The sequence below is a fragment of the Protopterus annectens genome, chromosome 17.part0 (genome assembly GCF_019279795.1).
Source record: "Protopterus annectens isolate FY-2018-M chromosome 17.part0, PAN1.0, whole genome shotgun sequence".
Lineage (NCBI taxonomy): Eukaryota > Metazoa > Chordata > Ceratodontiformes > Protopteridae > Protopterus > Protopterus annectens.
The window spans coordinates 370,901,049-370,925,529 of NC_056751.1; positions in this window are offsets into that span (position 1 = coordinate 370,901,049).

A 24,481-nucleotide genomic window follows, 5' to 3' on the forward strand; every position below is an offset into this window, starting at 1 on the left:
TATTTAATAAATATCCCTGATTTAGATCCTTTGCCCCTAATTCTTCTTTGGGACAGAAAGGGTTAACCATCAAAACAGAGCTATTATGCTTAATTGACAATCCATCAGGATGTCAATCAAGCTGGCACCTCCCATACCAGCAGAAACTATATGTGATGTCCTAATGTACACCATCATTTAAATTCTACTATCACCAATGTGAAACACCAAGCCCACATCTCTGGTCCTTTTTTATTGTTGTCATTTAAGCAGAGGATCAACTGGCCACCTAAGGCTACCATTTCCCTTCTCCTAGTATGGACAACCCATCATAAGTTACTCATTTCTACCCTAACCTGCTTGGTTCTTCCAGTCACTGAGTAACTAGTCAAAAGTGAATCATCTAGGCAGTAATCAGGGCTTCATTCCACTTCACTCCACAGAACAAGAACTGCACTTATTCTTCCTGTCTATATCTACGGTGTCTCTTCCTCTCCACAATGCCTTATGACCTACTTCACCTCTGTCTGTAAGTTACTAGACTTCCACTGATTCCTTTACTTGTGGAACAACTTGAAAATGGTCTATTGTGGCAGTAAGTATGACATTTTTAAGTAATTTCTTCATTATACATGTATGCTTTTATATATATAATTTTATTTGTTGGTGCTTTACTTTATAAACTAAACTTACATACTCACTAACTGGATGTAGGCAGCAAACCTGTGACTATAAATTACACAAAAGTATACTGTCCCATGTCATTTTATTTTGATATCATGAACCCTGTCACTAGATAATATCTTGTTTCATGACTTGCTATATTATGATTGAACTGCACATAACCTTACTTGTATGACTGACAACTTACTTTTGAATGTAAAAATCCAATAAGTGATGTGGGATAAAGGTCCATATATATCCAAACAAAACTGTAATGCAAAAACAATGGAATTAAACACCATGGCTAGATAAAAATGCAACAATCTTTAATAAAACAAAAGGTAAGCACTTTTGTGGTAATACCTGCTTCTTCAGACCTAATGTACATACAAACAAACACTGCACTGCACTAAACCAATAGAAAACAATATTCAAAACATATGATTAGACTGTAGTACTGATGAATGTTCTATTAATTCATAGAGATGCACAAACCAATGAAATTGTGCTTTCCTATACGCGTAACTTACCTAGAAATACAATAAAATCTACCATTGGTTATATCACATTATCAAGACAAGGAAAACCAGCACTTAAACAAATGGCTATTTGTCATGCCTTCAGTATAACTAACAAATGAAATATAGTTAAACCATTGGTTGCAGCTCTCACTAAGCTTATCCAAACAGTATTCAAGACATATGAGATCATGATATTAACAGACATTCTATTCATTCATGAAAAATGCATAAACCAATAAAGTTATGCTTTTATAAACATGTAGCCTATGTAAACATACAATAAAATTTGCCATTGGTTGCATTCAATTATCACAACCAATGAAAGCCGATACTTAAACAGATAGCCATTTGTCATGCCATCAGTTTAACCAACCAATGAAATAAAACAAAACCTAATTAAACAATTGGTTGCATCTCTCACTAAGCTGAACCAAACAAAATACTGCAGTAGTTCATTGAATGTTACTATAGGAAAAGTAAATGTTGATCCTGCCTCTAAAAACTCATTGAGGCGCTACTGATAATACATAGCTATATAGTATTAACAAGCATTGTACTCAGTCATAAAATTACATTAATCAATCAAGTTGTGCCTGTATAGGCACAAAACCTATAATAAAAATATACAAAAAAATCTAATATTAATATTTCATTACTGAAACGAATAACACAATCACTAAAAACATGTTTTTATCTCACCATGGTGGTCAATTCTGTTGTTTTTGCATTTAACTTACTTTTGAAATCAGAAAACAAATATTGCATTACATAATTATAACACATAGAAGATTATACATGAAATAACAGAAAACGGTGTACTGTCCCAGCCCAACCACTTATTAAAATATATATAAAATTACATTGGAAGGTCAAATAATCAAACAATAAAATGTCCACTCTTCTTCTCATAGACTGTTAGTTCAATTACAAGAGCATGACTTACCCAATAACTCCAACAGAACTAAAATGCAGTAATCCCTGTTGCTAGCTACATCTCTGATTAAACCTGTATTTAATGTTACTGTTCTAATACTGTTGTATTTAGATTAGTTGCCTGTCCAATTTATGAAAAAAGGCTGGCCTGAGACAACACAGTGCTAAATCACATTATTGACAGTAGTGAGCAATTAATGTCAGCCAGACAGGTCTGCTGACCTACGATATCTTTTACATGATGTTAATGTACAAATAGTGCCAAGGAAGGATAAACTGGGGTCAGGATTAATAGCTGAGTTATAGTTCTACAAAATTGCAATCATATCAAAGCAGTTTTATTGAGCTGTGCATTAACAAGTTATGAAATGCGACCTAATTTGTATACTAAGTTATATTTATTCTGGGTTGTTGGGTAGATGGTTTTATCCCCCACCCCCTTGTCAAGGTGTTTGCTGTCTGTACAATTTGAAGAAATATTTCTAAGTAATTGTAGAACTTGCCAGTTACAAAACTCCTTAGATGATAATGAGATGTTCTCACTGTGAACAAATGCACATCATCCAGCAATCCTTTCCTACATGCAATTCAGTTTCCATAATAGCCAGGATGCCAGTCAGTTATTAAAGTACAGCTGTAGAGGTAACACATATGCATGTTGCAGCTGCACAACTTTGACCTGTGCTTCTAAAGGAATTTTCTTATAGGAAAATACTTACAATACTATCAGTTGTATAAAGGGTAACATTTAATTTGCTGCTATTTGCCAAGCTTGTTTATTCATGGGGAAGCCTAGCCATACATTAGATAAAGTTGCTTTTGAATATTTTTAGTGGTGCCTTAGCTGGCAGTTCCAGATGAAACAAGACTGCCCCATTTAATTCCTGAAAGAGGCTCTGCACAGAGGGAGCTGTTAGGATAAATGACACAGCTGCTAAGATTTTTTACATTTTTCATAAAGATGTACTACACTAATATAAAGCAGACAGTAGAATAGCTATTCAGATGCAGAACTGGAATAGCTACTGTATTCCTTTGTTTGGGGTGAAGGGCAGGAAGTGTTGAAGAGAAAGAAGGAAACACAGTTTTTCCAAACATCTCTTTGGTATCTGTAGCTCTCCTGCACTCCTTGGCCAAATCATGAGATTCCTAGGTTGCTACTTCCTTTATTAGTGGTCCTTGCATTCCCAGGATTTTGGCTCAGTGGTCTCACCTCTCCTAATGTATTGTGGTAGCTCTGTTTCCCATCTCTTTGTGAACTGATTTGTTGATTGGCATTTTTCTAGGATCTGTGACTGTGTGTGCCAGGAATCATGCTAGGTCTCGAGTTCTTGCATACATGGGACACTAAAAGAATCAGTATCTCAAACAGTGCCTCATTATACCCCAGGCTATTGCCCCTTCATGTGCACATTGAATGGCCACCGCCAACATATAACTGCTGTTAATAGAGGAGCTCATCCCGTTCAGCCTCTCCCCAGGTTCTGTAAGACAATGGCTAACACATGCTGTGCTAGCTGGAAAGTCAAAGTTATCAGTGCCAAATTCATTATACTCATGAAGTACTGATGGCCCTGCTCATAGAAGTACTGACAGCCCTGCTCATAGAAGTACTGATGGCCATGCTCATAGAAGTACTGTTGGCTCTGCTCATAGAAGTACTGACAGCCCTGCTCATAGAAGTACTGATGGCCCTGCTCATAGAAGTACTGATGGACCTGATCATAGAAGTACTGATGGCCTGTTCGTAGAAGTACTGACAGCCCTGCTCATAGAAGCACTGATGGCCCTGCTCATAGAAGTACTGATGGACCTGATCATAAAAGTACTGATGGCCCTGCTTATAGAAGTACTGATGGATCTGCTCACAGAAGTACTGACAGCTCTGCTCATAGAAGTACTGATGGCCCTGCTCATAGAAGTACTAACAGCTCTACTTGTAGAAGTGCTGATGGGTCTGGTCATAGAAGTACTGACGGCCCTGCTCACAGAAGCACTGACAGCCCTACTCATAGAAGTACTGATGGCCCTGCTCATAGAAGCACTGTTGGCTCTGCTCATAGAAGTACTGACAGCCCTGCTCATAGAAGTACTGATGGCCCTGCTCATAGAAGTACTGATGGACCTGATCATAGAAGTACTGATGGCCCTGATCATAAAAGTACTGATGGCTCTGCTTATAGAAGTACTGATGGACCTGCTCATAGAAGTACTGACAGCCCTGCTCATAGAAGTACTGATGGCCCTGCTCATAGTAGTACTAACAGCTCTACTCGTAGAAGTGCTGATGGGTCTGGTCATAGAAGTACTGATGGCACTGCTCATAGAAGTACTGACAGCCCTACTCATAGAAGTACTGACAGCTCTACTTGTAGAAGTACTGATGGGTCTGGTCATAGAAGTACTGATGGCCCTGCTCATAGAAGTACTGATGGTACTGCTCATAGAAGTACTGATGTCCCTGCTCATAGAAGTACTGACAGCCCTACTCATAGAAGTACTGATGGCCCTGCTCATAGAAGTACTGATGGCCCTGCTCATAGAAGTACTGACAGCCCTACTGATAGAAGTACTGATTGCTCTGCTCATAGAAGTACTAACAGCTCTACTAGTAGAAGTACTGATGGCTCTGCTCATAGAAGTACTAGTGGCTCTGCTCGTAGAAGTACTGATGGCCCTGCTCATAGAAGTACTGATAGCCCTGCTCATAGAAGTACTGATGGCCCTGTTCATAGAAATACTGATGGCCGTACTCATGGAAGTACTGATGGCTCTGCTCATAGAAGTACTGATGGCTCTGGTCATAGAAGTACTGATGGCCCTGCTCATAGAAGTACTGATAGCCCTGCTTATAGAAGTACTGATGGCCCTGCTCATAGAAATACTGATGGCCGTACTCATAGAAGTACTGATGGCTCTGCTCATAGAAGTACTGATGGCTCTGCTCATAGAAGTACTGATGGCCCTGCTCAAGCTTGCCCCAGTTAAACTGTGACTTGATTAAAGACTGCTACACTGGAACGCACATATTTTTTTCCTCTGGGGCCTACTTCATGCATCTGATGAGTCCCCTTCCTTGCATGTTTGCCATACATATAGTTTATATTAGTTCAAGATCTGAAATACATTTGGAGTTGAACACCATTGCTGTGCTGTCAAGAACTAAATGATTATCACTTGCTGCCAGAGCCATGTACCTTCTTAACAGCCTCAGATTCAAGTTACTGTAACAAACTCAAACTTAAAAGACCAGAATTCACTCTAGATGACTGTACAGGTTTTTTTTTCATAAACTTGCCCCAGCAGCATGGAGTACAGTTCCACCAGAATTATTTGAACTTGACTATGTCTTATACTTCAAAAATAAAATAAAATCCCATTTATCTCCCACTTCTCTTTATGGCTAATTCTATGACATTCAGTCAATATATATCGCAGTATGAACTGCTAGTAACGTGTGAAGATGTACATAGTTAATTTTAAACACACTGTAGACTGCTTTCATTCTCTTATATATAGTTATAGTTTTATTTTATACAGTTAAGCATCTGCACTCTGAAAATCTTTGTTTTTTTATTTCTCTGCATTACTTTATGAATGCTTTTCTCATAGCTGATGAAAAACTTGTACTATTGCTAGCATTTGTCTCAGCTCTGTGCAGTCAGTTGCATTTATTTACACACTTTGAGACAAGTTACCCTTGTCTCATATTGTGACTGTGTTCCCAATGTACTTGTCTCTTATATCGACAGTCTTCTTGAGCTCATGATTTTAAGACTTCATTTTTAAATTACTTCTAATAGGGTGACTTCAAACACAACTGTCAAAAAAATAAGTTTTGCTGTGTTCACACCTAGCATTTAACTGCACTGGACTGGCGTGCCCATTTGAAAGAATCCAGCTTACGACGAAGAGTGAAAATGTGCAGCCAAATGGCTGCAGCTGACTGATGCAAGAAAAAGAGCATTTCATGTAAAGCTTTGATACACTTAAAAAGGTAGCATGACTTCCCACCAATAAGTTCACTATTTTGTTTTGTTCAACACTCAATTTTGGCAGACAACAGTAACAAAAACAGGGTTTGAGTTGTTTATTCAAAGACAGTTGTTTGAATTTTCAGAAGCATTTTTTTTCTTTTGCCTGACTGTTAGTCATGTAGAAATTATCTTGATATCTCTCTCACCATTGAATGAAAACCACTTGATTGGATGTTAATTGTCAGAATACAGCTAGCCATAGTTACATTTTAGACTAGATATTTGGTTACTGTGGGTCAATGTTTGTCAAGTGACCACTGTGCATTTTAATGTGAAAATTCTTTCTTTCCCAGTGTTGTGTGAATGTGGGATTAGTACATATAATTTAAGAGAGAGCAGGGGGCTTTGCTCCACACAAAGGTTAATGATGGGCCATAACCCCCCCTGCAAAATCACTAATTTCAGTCTTTCCAAGTTGGTTGTATAAGATGTGTGTTTTCAATCAATTCTGATTGGGCCATCATTTTAAGAGCAATCGTTCAGTGATCATTTTTGGTGTTCAGAACATTATTGTCTTTAACCATATGAACTAAATGAACAGTGTGCATATCACACCATAATCTAACCTAAATAAACACTGCATATTTTCCTCTGTTTGGGAGTTCTATGCCAGAATAATATCCTTTGGAATACACACTACTTTGCTTTCCACTCTTGTACTAATTATCAATACTTTCTGTATAGTTTTCCAATGTTATATTACAAATCTAATATTTTACCAGGTCTTGTAAAGCTGCAGGATGAATCATGCAGCTGCTGAGTATTATTCTAACTTTGTCATCGGTTACAAATCACCAGGTGCAGAAGTGAATGTATCACACAGTAAACCACTTGGTAGTGACGACTTTTGTTAACTAATGCTGCCTTATGCATATGCCCCTTACAATATGTGCTAGCATGAATCATCAGGTGCAGAAGTGAATGTATAGCACAGTAAACCACCTGCTATAGACAACTTTTGTTAACTAATGCTACCTTATGCATATATGCCCCTTACAGCATGGAATAGCATTTTTCATACAGATGTATAGTTTAATACATATGGCATTGTGCAGTATGTCCAAGACTGCTCTATGACAACTCAAACAAAGGTTGTCAGCTAATAGTTAAGTGGAAATTCACAACTAAATAAGGGGATCTGTGACTACAAACCTTATCCTTTGATCCCAGTTTGTTGCTTTACTGTATTACCAGTCAGCCTTTTTGTAGTGGTGCATCTCACTAGGGGTTGAATATCGTACATCCAATGCTAAATTCTAAAAGTGACAACATAAATAACTTCTCAATATGGCAGCCCTGAAGTACTGAAGAATATGGTTGCTGGGCCGTAGTTACACTGTAGGACTCTCAACTGTAATTTTGCACAAACTATGCTATCAGTATATTACATGTGCATTCAAACCCTCTAGGCAGATGTAGGATGTAAAGTTTTTTTATCAGTGGCACTCTCGTATCTATGCTGGTATAGTTCACTGTGCCTGGAGATATGTTGGTGCAGTTGGACTTCCTTCACACTGATCAGTATGGTATCAAAAAGACTATATTACTTCATCAGTTTGAATATCAGTCATCTTAGCTGATTTTGAGAATCCTGGTCCACAGATAATAAATAATCTAGCTGTATCAGCACACTACCCCTTTGCATTCTTTCTTTCATGAGCATAACCCTTGTCACTGGCCTTCCACTTGTCATTGTATCTCTTACTTCTGTGCATTCTATCTTGTCATTTGTTTATTTACATTTATATCTATTTCTACACAGAATATTTGTCATTACAATGCTGTATTTTTTTATCCTATAAGTCCTTGTCTGCTCACTAAGCCAAAATTCTCTATAATTAGTCTTTGACTAAAGCTCATCTCCTGGCTGTAGTTCTGGGTTTAAACATGCTTTTAAACAAAACACACCTCTGTTCTCTGAACCAAATCCTTACCCACACTAGCTCTCTCTTGATTAGCTCCTACCGTATGTAGTAACCCTGGTCTATATTCTACTGTCTTCATTCCAGGCTTCCTTTCTCACATCTAATTGCTTCTCCATAACTAGTTTTTCCTGCTCTTGCTTTGGTCATTGTAAGCACTATCAACACTGAAAGAAGGGCATAACCAACAGGAATGTGCCTAGACAAACTCACCAATGAAATTACTTTCCACCATGAGAAGAAACACTCCTGGCCTTACCTATTTGTCTTGACAGGAATTTGTGCAAACTGTGCTCCTACCTCATCTCACATCACCGGATCAGGTCATTTTTTGTAGCAAATACAGTTCCCCATATTCCTGTTACCTTCTTAGCTTGACTTCAGCTGTAGAGTATCTGAGTGTATTGCAGCCTCTAGAATTCCATGCCCATAGTTAATTACTCCAAGCAGTTAATGTGATCTACCTCCATCTGTTTCTTTACTTCTGTCATTATAGTTGGTAATCACCTTTAAGAACCTAGTACTGCATCTACTTGAAACTACTCCTTTTATATAGAGTAAAAAGGCCATTCCTGGATCTACAAGTCAAAAGAGAAATCGGGCACTTCTCCAACTGTGTCCCACTTAACACATTAAGTAAATAATGAATACTCTCACTAGACTTGTAGCTCATAAATATTTCGGTCTAATCCATGTTTTATTCAAACAATTGGGCTACTAGGATACCAAAAACTTACTTTTAGTGTAGTCCTAACAGATCCAAAGATGGACCCTTTGTAACTCTTCTTTGCATTCCCCTGGTTTCACCCATAGTTTGTGACTTGATCTCTCCCAAGAAATTATGTAAGATTCATCTCAATGTAAGGAGCATCAGACACTGAAGTTCCAAACCTGGATGGCACTATACACTTGTGATGTGTTGGTAGTTACCTCAGACTAAAGTTTGTCATTGCAGGCAAACAATTCAAAATGCCAAGATGCATGTCATTTAGAAACAACAGTGTCAACAAACTGGTGTGAAGACTTGTATGTTTTCATCCTGAACACTATGTCTCACTTTTACAGTCATGCAGCCTTCTGTAGGAAAATGCAAAGAAACAGTACTGAACGCTGTCTTACTAGCAGCTAGAGAGGTATGTAGGAGAGCCCGATACCTGAAAAAGGACTTACACAGAACCAGCTGTCCCCAGTAAATGAAGTTGTTGACATAAGTACAAGCAATGAATCTATCTTGCATACATACTTCCAACATTGGCTGACTGGAATTCAGTTTTGACCCTTTCCTACTGCCCCATTCACGAGGAGTTTCTCACCAGATATTGTCTTTTATAGCTTACAGTTGTACAAGAAGCAGGAGACACAACTTACTGGACTTGTTCTTGATATAGGTGACTACTAAATTAAAATTTCTAACATTACAACACATTCATTAAAGTGACCACATCCCTATATTTATTATTGATTGAGAGGTTGTCATAATGGTTAAGGTGTTAACCTTACAGACACAAGGTACAGGGTTTAATTCTCACCTTTGAAAGGAAATTGCCTAGGCTTAAAATGGCCTGCAAGGCAGCTAGCTTTGTACTTCAGTATGAACTATCTGGAGCAGTACAACCCTCAAGAATTCTGTACAGCTGAAAAAAAAAACTTTAGGTTGTCGTGGTTTTCAGTTACTAAGCAACAAAATGACTGCATCTCTCTTGTGACATTCGTTATTAATGCCATGCTCTTCTCCTTGATTGTGTTCGATGCACTGAAAAATATTACACTAAATAGAACAAAATGTAGATGCTTTAGCAGGGCATAAGGAATGCCATTTATAATAGGGACTTGGTATTAACAAATAACTAAACCAACTGCTACGGTTTCATACTACTAATACCAAAGGTATCTGCAAACAAATGCTTACTTTTCATCAAAAAGAGAAAAATATGATTACTTAAGAGCAGGTACCATTTTACATTATAGAAACCATAAAAATCTCCGGACAGAGAGTCTATCAATTGAACAATAAGCCCAATGAAGTTAATTGCTCACCTATTACTAATAAAATGCTGAACAATATAATGAGCGCAGGTTACATACATAACCTTCATTGATGACCCAAATGTAAACAGCTCTTCCCATGTTTTGTTAATTGCAGCTGTTTTCTTCTACACCACTTCACATTTAAGAAGGAAGTGGTTAAGGATGTAGCAAGAGTACAGTTTAACTGGGGCAAAGCAATGATCTCCATGGACCCTTTTTTTGACTCAGCCCAGGAGCACTGTCCGGTTAAGTGACTTGCTCAGAGTTACACAGTTAAGTAATGGAGGTAGGGAATCAAACCCTGGGCCACAAGAAAAAAAATAACAGCTCCTTACTCCTCTTAGCCAACTATCAGATGTATGTGGGCCACCTCAAGTCAGAGTGACTTTATCCTCATATTACCCATTGCCCCGGTCCCCTTCAATAAACACATCACATGGAATGATGTTTGATGACCTTTATTAAACTTCCATAAGCATAACTTTGTTAACCAATATTTATTAATTACCGCTGACACATAGTATAGTTGATATTAGTCACAATATAAACATCCATGTAATGTAAACTAGCACAGCATGACCTCACTCATCCAACCAATTAAACAGCGTCCTTACCTCCTCCGCTTACTTATTTTACTTATCAAGAAACATCCCATCACTCACTTCATTTACCACTTATTGAATTAAACATCCAACCAAATAAGCAGTGTCCTAACCTCCACTCGCTAACTTTACTTATCAAGCAACGTCCAACCGCTCACATCCATTTCCCAACTCATTGAAATGAACATCCAACACCAGAGGGGGAACAGAAGAGGGACAAGCCTGCCCCTCTTCTCTGCCTACTCAAACTTATAAAATAACCACGCAATCCTCAAAGTTCCAAAAACAGGGAGGGAGGGCGGGTAGCAAGTTCACGCCAAAATGTGATTCCTTACCCAGTTATACTTGCATAAAATCCATCAAGCCCCACCCTACACTTACCTCATTTCCTACCAATCATCCCTCATTCCCATTTAACCCTTTCATCCCACCCATCCTCTTAAATTCCCACTACTATATTTATCTAACCCCCACCTGAAGATGTCCATGGACAAATTGGTTGGTTACCAAACCTCGTTTGTCCCAGTCCCCTTCAAAAAACGCATCACACCAAACGACATTTGATGACCTTTATTAAACTTCCATAAACATAACTTCATTATACCACTGACACATGTTTGTTTGTTTGTCTTTTCAGCTTTTTCCAATTAGGGGTCGCCACAGCGGAACTCCGGTCCGCTAATGATTGGCAATAGATTTTTTTTTATGGTGCCGAGTTGCCAGCCCGACGCCCAACCTTCAGCATTCACACATGTCTTTCGGATGTCACTCAACCGAGGGGAGGACATGCAGACTCTACACAGAAGGCACTCCAGCCATGAATCGAACAGGAGAACCTCTTGCTGTGAGGCAACAATGCTACTGCTGTACCACCGCGGCTTCGCTATACCACTGACACATAATGCTGTGATTAATATTAACTATGCTATACCACTGACACATAGCATAGTTAATATTAATCACATCCATGTAATGTTAACTAGGAAAGCGTGACCTTGCTCATCCTGACCAAGTAAGTAGCATCCATACCTCCACTCACTTACTTTACTTATGAAACAGTGTCCCATCACTCACTTCATTTACCATTTATTGAATTGCACATCCAACCAAATAAGCAGATTCCTTATCTCCACTCACTTAATTAACTTATCAAGTAGCGTCCGACTGCTCACATTCCTTTCCCAACTCATTGAAATGAACATCCAACAAAAGAAGGGGAAAAAGAAAAGGGCAAGCCTGCCCCTCTTCTCTTCCCACCAGCCTGACCACGCTGTTCCCCCTCTCTCCTACCAAACTTCCAACAATCTAACCACCCATTAAAATGCATAAAGCCAAACATCATTCGGTGTACTCCATCCTCTCTAACAAACTGGATCTGTGTCATCACCTCCCAAAGCCCTAGCTCATAAATTGCCAAAATAGCCAATTGCATAAATGCCTGAAATTAATCCACTGATCCCTCCCCATTGCTAAAGTAACAAACCATAACATCATAACCTAGCATAACCTCCATATATTAGCTAAATTCTCACTTACCTGACTACCAAAAGTAGCTTCAAAATGATTGCCAGGTCATTACCTGTCAAATGTACCACCAAGACATTAAACCCATCCGAAGTGAAACCACACAAGAAATTTGCACACCATCATGCCTAACTGCAGCCCTGTGGTACTGCCCAATGTACATAATAATGTCCAAAATGAAATTTCCTTTCCATATCAATATAACAGCAATCCTGCCATCGCACCAAAGACCCAATATAAACAAGGAAACATTTAATGACTTCATAGCATTTGTTGACTAACAACCACCCTCCGAGTGACTTCAAAAATCCATAAAAGAAAATGCCACATGAACTGTAGCCCGATAAACCTCCATTACCAAATCCAACCCTCACAACACAAGCTATCTTGTCAATAGCCAATGTCCGTCAATCGTCACATTATCAACCTACCCCAACCCTTCAAACCAATGAACCACTGACCAGGATTAAGGTCACATACTCTTTTCAGCCATGTAGCTATACTACTCACAGCTAAAAAACTGAACTGCCTTACCTTCTTCTCAAAGCAGAGAAATAACCAAATATTTCCCACCAAACTCCTTCCCCAAGCAAATGTACAATGAATTTAACCACTATGGCAATGCCCTACCATATGCCTTCCTTATAACAGGTGCCCCAAATTCCTGCAACCCAAATTTAACCACTGTAGCAATGCCCTACCCCAACCCTACCTACCCAGCCCAGCAAACCAATGAACCTCCAATCAAAATTTTGTAAGTTTACATAGCCTTGTCACCTGTGCAACTATACTACTCTCAGCTAAATCCTCCTTAACCAACTGAACTGCCTTACCTTGTTACCAAGCCTGACAAATAATTCAATCTTTCCCGCCAAACCCCTTCCCAGAGGCAGCTGCAACACAAATGTAACCAATCTGTCAGTTCCCTACCCAACAAACCACTAAAACTATGATGCCTGCTAGATTGAAACCAACTCCAAAATCTCACACCCTCCTTCAATCGTCCTACCCTTCTGATGGGCAAGCCACAAACCAAGCCCCCAAAATGTATGCCCCAACCCAATTCTCCTGCCACATTTGCAAACCAATGCAAATCCCCATGAACAACCCAATGCATCTACCAAAAGCTCAACCACACCCATACCCCACTGCTTGCCCTTAGATTTCCCTTTTAAACCTTTCCTTTCAGGGTGTCACATTTGCATCCAATAATGAAACAATGCCTAACAGCATCTGCTAAAAGAGCCAAAGCCATGCCCTGTTTAATCCATATGGGACACCTAGTTCCCACCTATCCCCCAACACTTGCATACATGCAATGCTCCATCCAAACCTTACCTACTCTTAAAAATCACATATATAACATACCACCTCCTGTCAGTCAAGTAAAGATTATCAGACAAACTGAATAACCTACCCATTCCCCATTCCTACTCCACCATAGCGCCACAATCACTTTCTTCCTTTGTAAGAGATGAATAGTCCTGCAAATAGACTCCCACACAACTTGATTCAATGGAAAATCCTTAAGAAACCCCATCTATTATCAACATAACAAAGATAGCCTACACAATTCAGGCTGCTGCAAACTCAATTAACCAACATGCCTTTCCCATCTGTCACCTGTACAGCCGAATGCCTACCCACACATTCTAAAGAAGTGCACAAAGCCTACACATCATCCACAAGCATACCACAGCCCCACCCTTTTAACTTAACAATATTGGACTAAGCCAAGGCCGTATACTGCTGCAACCAAACCACCATGCAGTACATGGACCTAACCTAAAGAAATTTAACACACAGACAGCTGCTCACCTGTAGATACTAAACCACTAGAACATCAAACCTTACTTACTGTTCGAAATTCATGATGTCAAACCCCATCCACATCAATGAATTCACATATCCTAGTACTCCCCCATTCCAAACCTTTCTTCCCAGTAAAACAAAAAGTGAAAAGATCCCCCCTCACTGCCCTCTGGGCTTGGCTAACTAATCATTCATTGAGCCCCCAAAATCCAAACCAACCACAGCTGTTATGACTCTACACCATCTTTGGATGACCCTAAGCTCCCCATAATTAAACCTAAACACCTGCTATACTGAACCCTTGATGTATCTTATTTTTAGTAGTCATTGTAGTACTCACATACCACAGAGACTCTCACATGCCGAAATGAGCAGAGATTGTACCACTACCTGTGACCTCAATCTGTGCAGCTCCAGCAGCCAAAAAACCCCTTTGCAGCAACATTCATCACCTGATGAGACCACTTCCTTTGGACCACCAACCGATACAAATTCTGCACTGACACCATCTGTAACCTCATTTCATAGCACTCCAGCAGCTGAAACACCAATCATAGTACCACCCTCTGCAAGGAGAAGACAAATGTAAATCATCTGAAATACATAAAACACATTTGAAGACAACCTACCCACCCTCTGAATGCCCTCAATAAATCGGGTCTGTATTATAACACTGAAGAGGCATTTAAGTGAACGCCTCTTCGTCGACACGTAAAGACTGATCGTACTAAAGCATGAATGGTCAAAACAGTTAATTCTTTCCCCTGGGAAAGAATTTGTTTGCTTAAACACACACACACACACACACACACACACACACACACACGCACACACACACACACACACACACACACACACACACACACACACACACACACACACACACACACACACGCACACACGCACACACGCACACACACACTCACACACACATAGACACACACACACTTACAAACCTAACTATGTAGGGGGCTTCACCCCCCCACACCCCTCTAACGAAATATACCAACTCCAAGATCGCACTACAGTGCAGAAAAGGGCAACACTGTGTAGTTGGCCAACTACACCTTTACCCTGTAAAGTATTCATCAAATTGCTTAAATGCATTTTAATGAATACGTGTCGCTCATTTGGTGTTCGATATTACAACATTTTGATATAGACCTAATAAATCCACCTTCCCTTACCACATTCAAGGCCCTATTATTACTTGGCCCAGAACGTCTCATTCTTGTAGGACTGATTATTACCACATTCTCAATCGCAAGATCTTTATCTGGACAATGGAGAGCTATGCCAGCCATAACACTCCCCTACGGCCATTAGAACTGCACAACGCATGCGCACCTAACCAGCATTCTTTGCAGGCAACTCATAACTGGCAAAAAACACACGCTGTCACTCTCCCCTGATAAAATCACCACCTTCAAATAAATGTGGGGCAAAGGCCCAAAACCAGGGATGTATTTTTTTTTTAAGATTGATCTTAAAAACTTATATTGGTCTTACAAATGTATAGATAATCAGTCTGGTGTGGCATTAGCATGAAGTTTCTGAAGGGTAAGAATTCTGAACTCAAATGTCTGTCCTCATTACTAACTGCAAGCTTTAATGGCTTGCCAGTAGTTTGCCAAATAACCACCATTTTATGAAAACAGACCAAACTATGAGGCAAAGATCTGGACATTCTGTGCATACCTCTCCTTCTTGTGAAATTTATACATTAGAGGTATGATACTAGTGGAACAGGAAAGGTCCAAACTAGGAAAAACCCTACTGCTCTTCAACTCATAAAGTTGATAGGATAAAACTCCTGTGAAGGGAATGAAATCTGAAACTCATAAGCTGATCGCTGTCTTCTGGCCTCAATCGCCTTACATGGCAATGCATTGCCAGGCTCAAACAAATATCTAGCACCTGTTAAGAGAATGCAGACTCAAACCTAATTTTTTTTTCTTCTTCTACCCATCTTGCATCCATGAGGAGAAAGGGAATGGTGCCTCTATGGATAGAATCAAAACAAGTATTAAATTCGGACTTTACAAATTGCCTAATTCACCATCTAATGCTGATAATTCACCAGGCCATTGAAAGCCAGAATTACTTTAAGATCAAAATGTTATCACAAATGGATTATCTTATTACATTAGTTGGCAAAATATTAAACGATATACTAAAAAAATGCAAGACATACTATATAGTCCCCAGTCTTTAACTTTAATTAGTCAAGTAAAGCATCAAATGCTTAGCAGTGAATAATTCTTATTCATCCAAAATCTGAGTCGCCCACATGGACCGAGCAATATACCTCAGAATCCCTTAAAAGAAAAAAAAAACAAATAACATATTCTGGGCAAGCCCATAACTAAAGAGTGCAAAGGCATAACTTCTTCTTCTTCCTCTTTCGGCTTTTCCCGTTTAGGGGTTGCCACAGCGGATTATCTGTCTGCTCATGATTGGCAGTGGAGTTTTACAGTGTTGAGTTGCCAGCCCGGTGCCCAACCTTCCACAGAAGGCACACACATACGCACACTCACACCTTGGGCCAATTTAGAGTGTCCAATCCACCTACTACATGTCTTTGGGATGTGGGAGGAAACCGGAGCACCCGGAGGAAACCCACATGACCACAGGGAGGACATGCAGACACTACACAGAAGGCACCCCAGCTGAGAATCAAATCGGAGAACCTCTTGCTGTAAGAGGCAACGCTAACCACTGTACCACCGTGGCAGCCCCAAAGGCATAATGAAGGCACTAAATTATTGACACATTTCAAATATTACTCTTATAATTTAGGAAGTGGCTAGTACAACAGGCTTTGTGTTAGCACGCATTTTCTAAAGCATATGAAATCAAACTCAAATGCAGGTCATCAATGACCTTTTTGTGTAGAATGCATAATAATCAACATTTGCTCTCTTTCACTTAATATAGTTGAAATAAGAAGCACGGTTAGACAGAATACTTTCCATATTGGAAGGTGGGGTTCTTAGAACTCAGATTGAGTAAAATTTTAATTATTTCTACTGAAATAATCCTTTAAATTCTTCATCTAAGAAATTTGTATGTCTGCAAGTAAAGTGGTTAACGCCACTCTGAGCATGAGTCAGAGAGTGTCCGGTACTCACAGGCACTGAATTGCCCCCAAAACCAGATTACTTTGTGGCCTCATAAAATAAATAGCAGATCCCTTAGGGTTTCAACCTAAATGTGTGGCAAAGTCTGGACCTTCTGTAACCATCTGCATATCCCAACCTCCCCTCTAACAGCTAACAATACACCTTAAATTTACACTAGAACTGTTTCTTCGAAGCACATTATGCAGGAGGCTTTCATTAGTTTTCAGATTTCAGCCAGTTTTATTCATTTTGAATACATACACAAATACATGTTTAATTTTCCAGTCTAACCTGCTGTAAAACCTTGTTGCAGGCAAATTACAAGCATAAGTTTTCCTGGCATTTCTTACTCTTGTTTATATGATGTAAGAAAAAGTTACAGCATAAATATAATGGTGATTAATACTGTTAGGCATTAAAAAATATGTTATGTATATGTATATTCACTTTGGTCTGTTTCTTGGCTGAAGGACATCTTTGTACACAGGAGCTACACATTTATTTGAGAAAAAAATAATATTTCTTGGGATTTGAATTTTAATAGCTATCATTTCTAGGTCACCATCAGGCAGTGAACAAAGATTCAGTACTAAGAAGTATTTGCTATCTGTTAGTGCCTGATACAGCATATGATACAGTGTACATAATAAACAAATACATTTGTAGCCCTCAGGGTACATTTCAGGTTCTTCCAAAGTTATGATCTCTTCTTTCCCATAGTACAGACACAAAACATAAACAGACTGCACCTGTTAGCAACAGTACGTTTCAAACTGATTTACTTTCACACTATATTTTTGTAATCTGAGACAACTTAAAGCAATAACAAAGCATAGCCAGCTGCAAAATGCTGAGAACATTTATATTTCATAGATAGATTCAAAATGTTTATTATTGTCATCCAAAAGTGAATTGTTCTACTAGTCTAGGGTTACTATCTGTCTCAGTCTGTACCTGGTGCTTTCCTGTAGCAGTCAGTTTATTCATATTACATTTAAGAATGAAAAGAAAAATATAAAAGTAAAGGCTAAGTAGTATAAAACATCATAAAAATGCAAACTCGGTATTACTGTTCAAGACCCATCTAAAGACGTTACCTTACAAATAATTTTCAATCTGTCCCTTAGGTGTCATAGAACAGAAAAATGTCATTAAACTGGCACTCGGGAATTTTTTCCATGCAATACTCTCATGGCCTTGCTCTGTGACCCATGGTTATTCTAGTGTCAGCAAAGTTATTCTGAGATAAATAGTCAAAGTGGGGCTCAAACTCATGACATTGATGAGCCATTTTAAAAAATGCTTTCTGTTAATATAAAGAAAGTAGCCAAAAAATGCTTCAGTTGGGAAGACTAAGTGTTGAGTGAATAAAGAAAGCCTGCAAGAAAGTCAGCAGTGAAATATTTAAAGAGAAAACTGATACATGTCATGATTTTTAGATTCTAGAAGGGTGTCAAAACTCAATATTGCGACGAGCGAACATTAAAGTTCTGAGGTGCTCTTTACTAATAAGTCCAGCTTGTGGGAGGCATATTTAATTTCCATTGTAAATGCATTCTCATTTATTGGAGAAGACACTTTCCTTTATATTTTTCCATTTACTGTTTGAAGCCTGGTCACCCAAGTAATAGAAGCATTTGGATTCTGAAAAATGTAATCACATAATTAAACTACAATGTGGTGATGGAGACAAAGCTACTTTCACATTTGATAGGGTGTAGCAGACATTCATTTTTGCGTTATATTCTTATTGAGACAAAGAGTTTAAACTGAGTCATATTCTGCAACTGTAACATAAGTGAAAGGTAGGCAGAGCTGGGGAGAAATAATGTAGGTCACTGCAATGTGAAATTAAAATGTTCAAATGTACTGACTATTAAAGCTTAGAGTGGGAGTAATGGGCAACATTTTGTAATATTTAAAGGTGTAAAAGAAAACTGGTCATGTTTATGGTGTGAAAAACACAAAAATAAAATGCTAGAGCTATTATAAAAGCATACAAGTAAATCTTATCTGGGAGAAGAAAGAAGGAAAATGCACAAAAAAATATGGCAAATGCATACAAAGGATTACTATACATTACTTGTGATATTTTAGTTATTTCATATTTCAGCACAAGTATATGCAGAGAAATTAACTCTATCGGGGCAAATCAGGAGTACAATGAAACAGGAAAGCGTAATAATCATTTTTTACAATTTATGACTAGCTAGATAATTCCATCTGCATGTTGCTCATATGCTAGTCTAGTCTGGCTGGGGATTGACTGACTATCAGTACTTTTTACTGGACACTTAGAACACGTATTGGACCTCATGCATAAAGCTGTATTTCTTTTCAAACTCAGAATACCTGAGCAATTGATTTGCATCTCAAATGTACCTTATATGGCCTTGCTTTTCATTTTTGTTTAATTATGCTTACAGTATGTAAAAGTAGAATGCTGTGATTCATAAAGCTTTTCGAAAATAATAATTGATGTCTACATGCTATTCGAACAGGTCATTTTAATAAGACTTTTGTGAAATATTAAGAGGAAACCACAAAAACTCCACAAAAAAGTTATTCTATTCCTTCTTGGAAGGCAGTTTGCTGAGGCACTAGGAAAATAGAATAAACTTATTGGTGGACATTTTGTAGTCTCTTTTTATTTTGGTTTTGTGTTTTTTAAGAGTTGTGAAATATTATCTCATATAACATGAAGTCATAGCTAGTATTTCAAAAAGAGCTGGATGTGTTTTTTTATACTTAAATTTTTAGTTACAGAAACAGACATATGTCATTGCCCAGTCTGTTGTCATTCCTGAGTCCTTACAAATATAAGAAGGTAATGGCTCTAAATAATAACAATGATTATATCCCCAGGCCATACCTCTTAACCTCTTAGAACAAGAAATCTGGGCAAAGCCTAAAATAATGTGGGAGGGGGTAAAGGCCCAAAAATAGGGACAGATTTTAAATATTGCTCTTATAAACTCAGAAAGTTGTTAGAATAACAGGTTTTGTGTTAGCGTGCATTTTCTGAAGGACACAAAGCCTAAAACTCAAATGTATGTTATTATTTAGTGACTTCAATCCTCAGTGATTTGCTAGGAAACTACAAATTTTATGTGGAACAGATCAAAAATACGAGGCAACAAAATCTGGACATTCTGCAAAAATCTGGTCAGTTGAGAGAAATGTGCCCAGGCACTGGAAATCAACCATAATTGTCCAGCTTCATAAAAGATGATATTTTAGTTGGTTTGATAACTAGTGACCTGTTATTCTTCTGTTCCACCCCCCAACTTGTGTTCCTTGGGAAGTGCATCTAAATGCATTTTATGTAGCATCTTACAAACACAATCTCTTCTAAGTCTCTCAATGTGTCTTTCATCTTGGCAGTGGCACACAACAGCCCAGATTGCTTTTACTATCCATCTTTCAACAAGATTGATTAAATAGGCTTGTTGTTGTTCTCCCTTTGGACCAGTCTAAAATCTTCATCATCATCATCAGTCAGGATATCCCATTATGATGGCTTGTAGTTTCTGGCTTAGCCACAGAAATCATGTAATGAATCACAAGCTACCTCAAGACGTACAGCCATGCAGTCAGATGTGCTGCTGACTCTCTGCATGTCAGGTAAAGGTGTTGGTCAGGGTGACCCAGTATCTGCATCTTCTGTAAGACAGCTGCTATAGGTGCTGCACTCTGAGTGTTCCTGTAGACAGCATTACATTATTCTGGGTTTAACCCTGACTCTTTCACTCCTCTTTCCTTTAGAACTGGTAGTGCTACAGATCTAGCAAAATAGGTGACATCACTGTGGTTCATTAAAAGAGTTGGGAGGTAGATCTGCAGAGCCTTTTTCTACTATTATTTATTTATTTGCAGTTTGTTAACCGGGAAAGTCCACTGGGCCGAGGTGAGCCTGTTTTCAATGGAGGCCCGGGGAGAAAAGCTCCGTGTACAGTAATACAAAAGCAGAAAGAATAAAAATTTATAAAATATTATGCAATTTAAAAATTAACAAAACACACAAACATATTGATGTAGTAGTAGTAGTAGCAACAAAAGGATTTGTGTAGTTAGACATAAAAATACATCCTATGCAAACATGAGATAACAAGCATTCTGTAGTATGTGGAGTGCAAAAGTCTACACTATCAAGCCATAAAAGGAGTAAGTTATTGTAAGAGAAAAAAGGAAGGTGGAAGCAGAGCATGGCTAGTGTTAGGTGGAGTTTAGACAGAGAGAGAAAAAGGTTGAAGGAAAGTAGGAGTCAGTTAGATGGAAGATTAGGAGGGGTGAGAGCAGGAGCATTCCCAATTAGAAGAGAGATAGGACTGGAGCAAAGTCTTAAAAGTGGAGTGGTTCTGGGTAGTTCGGATATGGGGTGGGAGTCAGTTCCATTTTTGTGCTAGAGAAAATGACAATAGAAGTAACCCAGCAGTACTTATGGGTTTGTACACTTCAAGGAGGTTCCGATTATTGGACCCGAGTGATCTGTTGGGAAGATGCATAGTAAGGATGGAGGAGAGGCAGTTGAAGGGCTTAAAATAAGTTTATGGGCAATAGAGAGCTGAATATAAAAGAGATAATTGGGGAGTTGCAGCCAATTCAAGGAGTATAGGGCATCACAGTGGTGGGAGGAAGATTTGGAGCGGGTAGCAAACTTAGAGATTTTGTTGTAGCAGGATGCCAGTTTTGCCTTAATGGTAGCTTGTAGATTTGTAAATCGAGGGCTCCATACATGAGAGAGGGAAGGAGGTTAGTGGTAGGGAGGGTAAGCTTAATTGAGGGGGTAAGGTAACTATTATGTCAATAAAGCATTCTGAGCTTCTGGTGGGTTTTCTTGATGTTAGTTTGTAAGGGAATATCAAACTTTAGTTGTTTATCAATGAGGACACCTAGAAGCTTAGTATGGGGGACTATTTCAGTAGGAGTCATGTTTTGGCTAACTATAGAGAAGGAGTTATTGTCTATTTTGATGTTTTTTGATGGGGTAAAGATCATGATTTTGGTTTTAGATGCATTGAGAGCTAGATGATTGTTTAACATCCATGTCACAGTGCTGGTGAAGACATCCTCAGTTACTTGCATGAGTCTGGGGAGAGATTCGGCAGAACAGATAATGGTAGAATCATCTGCATATTGGACAAGTTTAGCATTTGGGATACAATGATGGAAGTTATTAATGAAGATATTAAATAGTAAAGGACCCAGGATACAATCTTGGGGACCCCTGTCAGAGTGTCAAGGTAGGAAGAGGTACAATGATTCCACTTCACGGCCTGCTGTCTATTTGAAAGGTAACTAGAGAACCAATTGATGGAAGAAGAGGAAAGATTAAGATGTAAGAGCTTGAACAAAAGTAAGTCATGGGAAATGGTGTTGAAGGCCTTAGATAAGTCTAGAAGGGTGGATACAATATTGCCTGAGTCACAAGCGTGGTTGATGATATCAAGGAAGGACATGAGGGCTGTAGTGGTACTGTGTCCAGGTCTGAATCCATGTTGTGTTGGGGTCAGCAGATGGTTGTCTAGAAGGTAAGGTAAGAGTTGCAGATGAATACATTTTTTGAGAATTTTTGAGATAGGGGAGAGAATGGCTATTGGATGGAAATTGGAGATGTCAGTGTTGCTGCCTCCTTTGTGTAAAGGAATGATAAAGGCTTTTTTCCAGAGGAGGGGTAAATAGGATTCTTGAATGGAACAATTAATTAGGAAGCAAACGGGAAAAGCTATACTGTCAGCAGCTAGCTTAAAGAAGTTAGATGGTAGGTTGTCTGGGGCATTAGAGCATGGTTTTAATTTTTGAAGGAGTTTTTTTATGGTGTTGACAGGAATGGGTTTAATGGTGAAGGGTGGGGAGGATAGCATTGGGGGTAGAGTGAGTGGAGTTGTAGGTGAGAGATATGGTAGGAGGTAATAAATTGTTAGGGAAAGATGTGGTGAGCTTGGCTATTGAGTCAATGAAGAAGAAGTTAAATTTGGAGGCTATGATATGGTCTGAAGAGCAAGAATCGGGGCAAGGGTTGTCTTTCTGTCAGGACTTAGGAGGGCAGAGATACTACTCCAAAACTTCTTGGGGTTAGATTTGTGATTGTTCTGAAGCTTAGAGTAGTAGAATTTATGGTCGGAAGCAACTTGTTTTTTAACTCTATTACAAAGTTGTTTGTATTCAGTAAGGGAGTTAGGTGTTTTGTATTTTTGGTAGTGTTTCCATGATTTATCACAGATATGCATGAGGGTTATAGTTTTTTTAGATAACCAGGGGATGGTTTTGGATTTCACCATTTTAGTTCTGGGAGGAGCAAAGTTGTTTAGTAGGTTAGTGAATGAAGTATATGAAGTATTGAAATAAGTAACAGTGTTGTTGAGATTTAGAGTTTTCAGGGGGTTCCAGTTCATATGTTTTAAGCAGTCAGAGAAGGATTGATCGTTAAAGTTTCTGAGGGTATGGGTTGAGATAAACTGATGTTTTAGGTGGAGGAAGTAAGGTGAGCCACGTACAAAGGTAGGAAGGTGCCACTATCAGAGATATTGTTTGGGTAGGAAACCTAATATCCAGTCTAGAATACTGTCAGAAGAGTAGTCTTTATTAAGTCTTGTAGAGGATTGAATTAATTGGGTGAAATTGTATGGGTTTATATTCTGGGAAATACTGGTTGAGTGAATAGAAGTCAAGTTAATGTTAACTTCACATAGGAGTATTGTTTCATTACTTATGTTTGATGCGAACCAAGAGATGACATCTTCAAGAATGGGATGTGTTATTTCCAGGTGGAATATATAGTGCAGCTATGCATATGTTTTTATGGTTGTTGATTTTTAGGAGGGCCAAGGTTAGTTCAGCTGTAGCGAATTGGGGTATACTACAACAGGTAAAAGAAATGAAAAAGAAAAATGGCAAAAAAAAATTTCTGTAAGGAAAGGGGGAGGTGGGGGTTACAGCAATGTTATTTATTGAGTTGCCTTTCACTAATGGCATTTGTTCTTTTTTATTTATTTATTTATTTTATTTTTTTTTTTTTTTGTAAGTTCAGGAACATTTTGGGTTTTAAGAAATTCTTTAATAGTTTGGCTGTTTGGCCCCACAAGGGTGTTAAGAAGAGACTTGACAGAAGTCAGTTGGAGCTCAACATGTCCAAGTTCAAGTTAAAATGTATAGGTATAAGGACCGTCATTGGCTGCAGCAACTGTATAAGGACCATCATTGGCTGTAGCAACCATATTCAGTAGATGAACAAATGATTTAATCCCAGATACCAGAAAGCCTAATAAATTATTAGAGCATCTGGGAGAGATGGCAATGATTCGGAAGGAGTACTTATGAAAGCTATGAAGTTTAAGG